An 8,426-nucleotide genomic window follows, 5' to 3' on the forward strand; every position below is an offset into this window, starting at 1 on the left:
GTTGGAAACGACACATTTTTCAATAACCCCAGCAACAAATAGAGGGGAAATAAGGATGAACCAAAGGGGAAAAAAGTGGATGACAATAAAACAAAGGATAAGAATCAGTTAACCTCCTTGACATCGAGCACTTAGGGGAGATGTCCAATTTCCCCACTAACTCCGGGTTTTGGGGAAGAATTTGTAGACATAGGTACCCCAATTGAAAATACCACTGACGATACTTACATTTCCATAAATCTCTCAAAAATATCTTCTTGTTTGATAACATGAGGGGAAAATTATCATATACACATGTTTAAATATCTAGACAGAAACTTGCCTGAGATGTATGAAGATGACACAAGTATTTGGAGTTTGATAACACCTTAACCAGTAACACCTTTGATAATCGAAACTTGTCAAACCGGTGAAATCAGAAGTCAGAAGCGAAGAGGTTCTAAGATATATTCGATAAGCTATCAATATAACACGGTGTGACTGATTATTATTATAACTAATTACTTCGTTTGTCCCATAAGTTGAACATAAAAAAGTCAGTAAGTGTTTGTAGACGTAGAGCAACAGTGAATCTATCAAGCGTCCTTTGTTGTCATAGACCAACAAATAACCGTAGGTTGAATAAAATGCAAGCAACAGTTACACAAAAAACATAACTTGCCTTTGTTAAGTCAACTTTCTGATGAAAGTACTACCAACGGCAATTGGATTCAGCAATGATTTGTGTCGCATTGATAGCAGGCGACACTGAAATTAAATGTAATGAGGATCTAACAACCGTTATGGCATCCGGTAGCCACAACAATGTGAAAGCAATGAATTCGTTAGTCTGTTTCTTGTTGGATGTGATGACGTTTATTTGTGTCCACAGAAGTCCGCAAACCATAAAAAAAGGATCAACATGGCATCAGTGAATTTGATAGCAAACAGCTGTCAGACCATCAGAGATGCTAATCGAGTTGTGGATGCTTTTCGAAATCTTGTACCGGATTTACTAAGGAGCAATAGCAGTGTCCTGTGAACGTGCACAACTATTCAACCTCAATTCATCAGATGTGGTGTTTACTATCATGTCCGATTGAAAACCAATCTGCTAAGATATATTGAACTTTGGTTGTGTACTTGTAATTGTGATACGTTGAACTTGTATTACACAAGATGACTCGAAAGAACTTGAGTTCATTTTGCAGACACGAAGAAAGTCTACAGCTCTGATAAAGAAGAGTAGGAATACGAAACCCGCAATATCAAATAAAGAAAATAAGTAGAATTCAACCCGAATTCTCTATAACTCTCTATGAAACAGTGAACAGATTCTCCGCACTGATATCATGTAACTTACCCTCAACACCTCTAAGTAGTAAACCTGCTGGTAGGCGCAATATTAACCAACCTTCTAACACAAACTAACGAAAATTATCAGAGTACTGATCGCCCCACTCACCCACAAAAGTCTATAACTATTAATAAGTGTGGGAGTAGTAAGTTTCTTGCCCCACACCCTATCCCTGTTCCCCAGGACCACAAACATAATTACCCTGTGAAAGAAAACTTTTCACATCCCTCATTACCAACCCACCGCATAAAAATGGCTCCCATGAACAAAAAGTCATAACTAGTTACAGTTACGTACAGCGGATCCCTCCCAAGCTCACACTAAGGCAAATAGATACAATCCAAGCTGCTAGCCAATTTATCAAGACTATTTTGTAAATAACAGTAGACTTCACAGTAAGCCTGTACAAGATTTTTTAGAATACGGACCCTGGTGACACCTATATCGCAGCATCTTCCCAAAGTCATTCCACACCACATGCGAGATGTGAACCTGCCTCCCCCGTGCAGCTTCGACTAAAGAGTATTCCCATCCCTCCCCTCTGATTAAACTATCCACTTAAATTCGCTAGCACATTCAATATATCCCCCCTAATCCATGTCGTCAACAAAATGAGAAGCAAACATTACATCGCTTTAAGACCATCGCTATTACTCCCTCTCAGTTGCAAAAGCTCCAATCAACTAATCACTGGCTCATTCTACCATACCACTCATATTCCTGTGGATCTTAGGAATGAAGCATCTCTATCCCCTCCAACGACTACCACATCCCTTAACCGCTGACTAGTTATAATGAATCATCCGCAAATCTCAGTTGCGTGAACATTGAACAAAATAATTTTTCATTCATTAGGTTGGTTGGGGATTTATCCTATTTCATTATCCGCTAACAGCTTTTCACTGTTTTACTTGATTCACGCTTTCTCAGCAATAAGACGGCTTATCTTATGTCTCTAGCTTACTTGATCAATCTATGCTGTATTCTGATATCTTAAACCTGGAGCATTCCTGATATTTCTGATTTAACACTGTAGATGGTTTTAAAATGCACAGCAAAATCGGAATTCATAAGAAGATGGGGGCTGTATAAGCTATGTACAGTCTGATATTCTGTCAACTATAATCTTCCCAGAGGGTTGTGAACTGTTTGATGACGCTATATTCATAACTATAGATAATTGTAACCGGCAGCATTTTATAGTAGTTTGCACCTATATACCACCAAATGCCGCTCGCGCAATGGATACACGTTTGAACCAAGTATTCACATACTTATCATCATTACACGTTGTTAATTTAATGAGTGGGGATTTCAATATGCCGTCTGCTAGTTGGAATCCATTACGTGATCAGTCTTACTTTGGAAAATTCATCAATTCATCATACACATTGCCTCTATATATCAAATACACTAGTCCTGAATTTCCAGACTGGCAACTCATTGTATGGAAGTGCTCTTGTACTCCTAATGGAACAAAAGTTCTCAAATATTCCATCTGTAGCTTTGCAAACACCAACTGGTCCTACTCCTAAATTCTTCTACGTGGTCTTAGTTGGGATGAGTTTTCTTCTTCTAATGACGTTAACACTTCACTAGATTTTCTTTATTTTAATCTCAGAACCTGTCTGAACGTAATCGCTCCAAGTACTACAAAACAACCATACGTCCCTTATTGTGATTATATCACCAGTGAATTCAGATATAAAGTGAGCTGCGGAAAAGGTTCATTGTTCAACGTAACTTTTCAGCTATTTCCAACATTCAACCGGTTTTTAGCAATATCAAAAGCTTTCGACAAACAAAAGAATTAGAAGCTGAACGATAGTGTTCCAATTTACGAAATAACAATAGCTTTTTATTTGCTACTTTAGAGAAGAAACTCTGTACTCACTCTAATATTCCTACTGTCCTAAAAGTCAATTATGCTCTAACAAGAGACCTAGGAAAACTGTGTGGGCTGCTTAACAATAAATTTGCTCGGGCATTCACTGAATGTAGTCAGAATGAACGAATATCCAGCAGTTTTTACTTATGTACATTTGCAATAAGGTCATTAAAACCTCTAGGAAGTGGCTATTATGAAATGCCGGCTAATTGAGTAAAGTATGGGGATCTGACATTCACTTCCTGCTTACCAGAATATTCAACCTGTCCTTTGATCCAGGCATTTTTTCCTTGTCAGTGGAAAACTACATACATCATCCCTTACTTTGAAAATAGGTCCAGACTAGGTATAGACAATTATCACCCTATTAAGCACACTTCCGTCTTATCTAGAACTATGGAGAAGATTATTGAGAAAGCAACTGGCAACCATCTTGATAAGCATCAATTGTTTGTATCTTCACAATATGGGTTTATTTCCAAAACATCATGCATAACCTGTTAACTAGAACACTGCAAAATGAACAGTGGGAGTGGATGGAAACTGGTTGTGACTCTTTACTTTGACTTCACCAAAGGATTCGAGAAAGCGCAAAACTCTTCTCTCTTAATTAAACTAAAGACTTTAGGTATAGGTGGTAAAATATATAAATGGATCACATCCATCCTAAAAGATCGAACCCAAGGAGTGAAAATAGGGCAAAACTTCTCCGATCCTAAGAACATTACCAGTAGTATCTTCCAGGGCTAAGGCTTGTCCTGTTTATCATCATGTATGTTAGTGAAATATGCTGTTATATTACGATATGAATAATGAATGGTAATTTTGGGGATTCATTTTTGGACCAATACTATGAGTATATTTTTATCGTATAATTGTTTTGTAACTAAACTGTTCATATGCATGTTTCTCTTTTTATGAGCTTTATTTTGACCTATGAAGTATTATTATACGATTTACCATTCTTGAATTATGCCCTGTCTATTTATTACTATCTCCCTCACTCATAGCCACATTTAGCTAATTCTTGTACAAATGTTGTTTCATAATTTACGGTACGTTGTGGTCTGTCTGGTTGTTATATAAACCCAGTATGCTTGAAATAAATGATTCATATTGCAGAGACTGAGATTGGTCTTCTGGATCCAACTGGCTGGGCTAGACGGAAAGCAGGACCAATCAGAACTCTAGGCTACTCGCACGTGCATTATGCGTCACTGGTTCGGTCGATAATTCGCTGCTCTGTGATTGGCGGTATCGTTGCGTTATACAATAAACAGGGCATACAGGCTCACAAGTTATAACAATCCAATTGCTTTAAACTTGGAAAAACCTTTCTATTTGCTGACGACCTTTAAGTGGTATATACATTCGACCCACGTCCCAGTTCAAATATCAGCTGTATAGTACAAAAAGTTCTGAATAAACTCCAAGACTGGTGTAACGCATGGTTTCTGTCTCTTAATACCGAAAAACCTGGGTACATGTATTTCAGCACGTTTAATCCACAGATAAGATTGCAACTGAACACGCTGAAATGTACACAGGTAAGTAGCATCTGCGACTTAGGAGTGAAATATTCCAAAAGTCTTTCATTAACCAAAAAGGTTACATTTCAAGTGTCCAAAGCCCATAGACCTATTAGTTTTATCAACAGTAATTTCCATTCAAAGGAATCTAAAATAGCCCTTTGTAAGGTATGTGTTCGGCCTCTACTAGAAAACTGCTCAATCATATTTAGTTGCATACATTCCATTGACCGACAAAAAATTGAGAAAGTACAGCACCATTTTACAAGACTTCTCGCACTCGATCTATCATATGAAGATAGATGCGAAGCATGGAAACTGGATCCCCTGTGGTTAAGACGATTTGAACTTCATCCTACTTTTCGAAATTTTGTATAGTAAGAATACAATAAATTGTGACACTTCAAAATTTCCCGAAAATAGTAATCATAACTCTCTGAATCGGAATTATGTACCAAAGGCATCGAGAACATCAAACGAAATGAAATCAACTATCTGTGTTACATGCTATGCAAGCCTCTGGAATAGGTTACCTATAGACATCCGGTCAAGTTAAACGCTTGCTCAATTTAAATCTTCCCTAAAATGCTTTATGGACCAGTTCGGAGTTTCCGACATGCTCGACGGAGCTTACCTAGACGAAGCTGCATTTAACGATGGTTCATCCAACATCTAAACGATTGGCACTTAGTGGCCGTGTCACAAACTGAAATTATTCGACACCCGAATAGCCTCTGTAATTTAACATATTACGGTTCAAACAGCGCTTTATTCGTGTGTGGTGTTTGAATGAACTAATGATACCTTTGTACTTGTTGAATGCTTGATTTCGAATTCCAGATACAGTACATTCGTTTGTGCTTATCTAGTAGTTCTTGATCCAATTTCATTATTTCTGGGATTCCTAGTTAGTACTATAATTCAAATACTCCTAATTATCACAGTGGCGTCGCAATGGGGCCTGTGATGAAACGGTTGGACATATATTCAGATTTTGGTGCTTTTGAGGATTACTTTGAAAGGTTCGAAATCTGGGCTATGACCAAGGAAGATGATGAGGATGTTAATATTGTAGCACATTTCCTCACATTCATCGGAAAAGAAGCATATAGCTTATTAAAAAATCTGGCTTTACTGGAAAAGCCCATTTCACTTTCTTATACAACTCTTAAGGATCTAATGCTAGACTATGTTAAGTATACAAATTTCGAACGCAATAAAGGAAGATTTCGTAAAATGATTCATGAGGATATAAAAAATTGCACTGCATTTCGTCATCCCAACCAAATTCATACTCAAGGTTATGCAGACGATTCAGTGAGGAGTTGCGATGCAGTCCACGAAGATGGGTACAAGTTTAGTGAATGTTTGTCCTGCGGCAAGTTCCACTCTTTTAATTCATGTAAATTTCGTAATTCTAAGTGCTAAAAATGTGGTGATATTGGACATATTCAGTCAGTTTGTAATACTACTGTTCATCATGCTGCAACGAATATTAAGTCTTGTAATTCTGATTCTATTAAGTCCAGTGTTCCTAATGATTATTTACTCTTATCAACGATTTCAAAAGACAGTGTAAAGTCATACAGCAGTGCAGAGTTAAATTATACTCAGAATTCTTGCGAGACAACAGATTCTAATCAATCGACTTATCAGATTTCTCATGTTATTGCACAAGATATGGTTCCTCTTAATGATTCACCTATTTCTGACGAAATTCTTTGCAAATCTGAGGAAAATATGTTGGATAAACCTAGTCATGATCGAAAACATTGTGTATTTTTGATAGGTGGTGATTTTTCTAATGATCCATCACTCTGCAATGACATTCCTGATAAATTCAAGGAAACTATTACAGAAGAGTCAAAGCTTGATGTCATATCAAATATTATTTGTCCTCATAATGCATTTGTTTCTTGTGGGGAACTTTTTCAATACAAAGCACGAGTACTAAGTGACCTCGATTTCGATTACAATTCGGATGATTTCATATCGACTGCTGTTTATCCTTATCACAAAAACACTTCTAATGTTTACTCTAGTCAATGTGAGAAATATGTTTTAAATCAAGCCACATCATTCATAACTTGGGGATATAAAGATCCAACATTATCTCGTGGGGTAGGATAGTCTAAAAGTCCATGGTCCAAATTCTAGGTAGCAGAGGTTTCAGTACACAACCGACATGCTGAATACACAATCCTAGGAAGCAGGTGAGTCTGTTCTGAGTTCGTTTGTTAATTCCAATACTAATGAGCACATTCTAGATACTACAGAGTTTTTATCCAATGCAATGTCGGACAGACACAGGATGAACTTAAGAAGACGTACAATCGATTACAAACACTCAGACTCTAAATTAAGCTGTGGCAGATGTGGTGTTTGAATGAACTAATGATACCTTTGTACTTGTTGAATGCTTGATTTCGAATTCTAAATACAGTACATTTGTTTGTGGTTATCTAGTAGTTCTTGATCCAATTACATTATTGCTGGGATTCCTAGTTCATACGATAATTCAAATACTTCTAAACACTACATCGTGTTCTTTTGTTATATGCTTTATACCCTTTTTTATAACTACTGAGTAACTATATTTCTTGAGTTTTCATATGATGTCTGCAACTATTGGTGGTATTGCACACTTTGAACCTTAGAAACATCTAGGACAATGACTCAATAAAACGTAACGCAACTACAGACTGCTCAGGTGGAAAATCAGAAACTGCCCAATCATAAGAATCTCAGAATATACTCTGAAAGGTTGTGAGTTCCTTCCAGTTCATATTCCACTAGTATTAACATTCTTAAAAATCATTACTAGAAATTAAATATTTTTTTACTTATCATCTTTGAAATTTTACAACCTCGAACTCCTCTTCCATGTTCTTTGATCAGCTATCTGTTCTTATCATTTCTAAACCACACATCGTGTGACCAGTATCTTATAACTTGTGCCATTAGTTATCTTCATAGCAGCGTGATATACTAACTGGATGTCTAACCCCCAATACAAAAGCTTTAACTGTCTGATTTGTTTGTAACATAGAACCAGTAGTGACAGTGTATTCCATCAATGTGTGCAACATAGAGCCTAAATTAAAGCCATATTTATACATACCACAAACGTAAGAGGGACTAACATCACAAAAGGAAGGAGAGTTGCGTTACTGGCCAGCAAACATGATGGCGGGAAGATAACTTCAATGTCTGTAGGGTAGAAAATTTTGTTTAATTACGGCTCCTTACGGTCTAGTGAAGAAATCCAATTACAAGCAAAATTAGACAACTCGATACGAAAGAAGACTGCTCATGACCCTATAAAATCTAGAAAAATAAAGATGAACTCAAATAGCTTCGACAGAAAGGATGGATAGCTATTTGTGTATCAGATTGCTATTTGCATTACTATTTTAAAACTGCACATAATCCTATACTTTCAGCTTCTTTTTCAACCACCTCCATTTATATAGTTCTTTGTCCATTCATACCATCTTAGGCCTCCTACTTTTCCTTCTTTACGTTAATGAATTACCGCTATTAATTAGGTCTTGGACATTATTATTTGTGGATGATGTAAAAATCTGGAGAACCATAAGAAGTGAGGCTGATAATTTTGACCTCCATGCTAACTTAGATGAAGTAGTTAGATGGGCCCGAGGTTGAGGTTTAG

Source organism: Schistosoma haematobium, chromosome ZW (assembly GCF_000699445.3).
Source record: "Schistosoma haematobium chromosome ZW, whole genome shotgun sequence".
Taxonomy (NCBI): domain Eukaryota; kingdom Metazoa; phylum Platyhelminthes; class Trematoda; order Strigeidida; family Schistosomatidae; genus Schistosoma; species Schistosoma haematobium.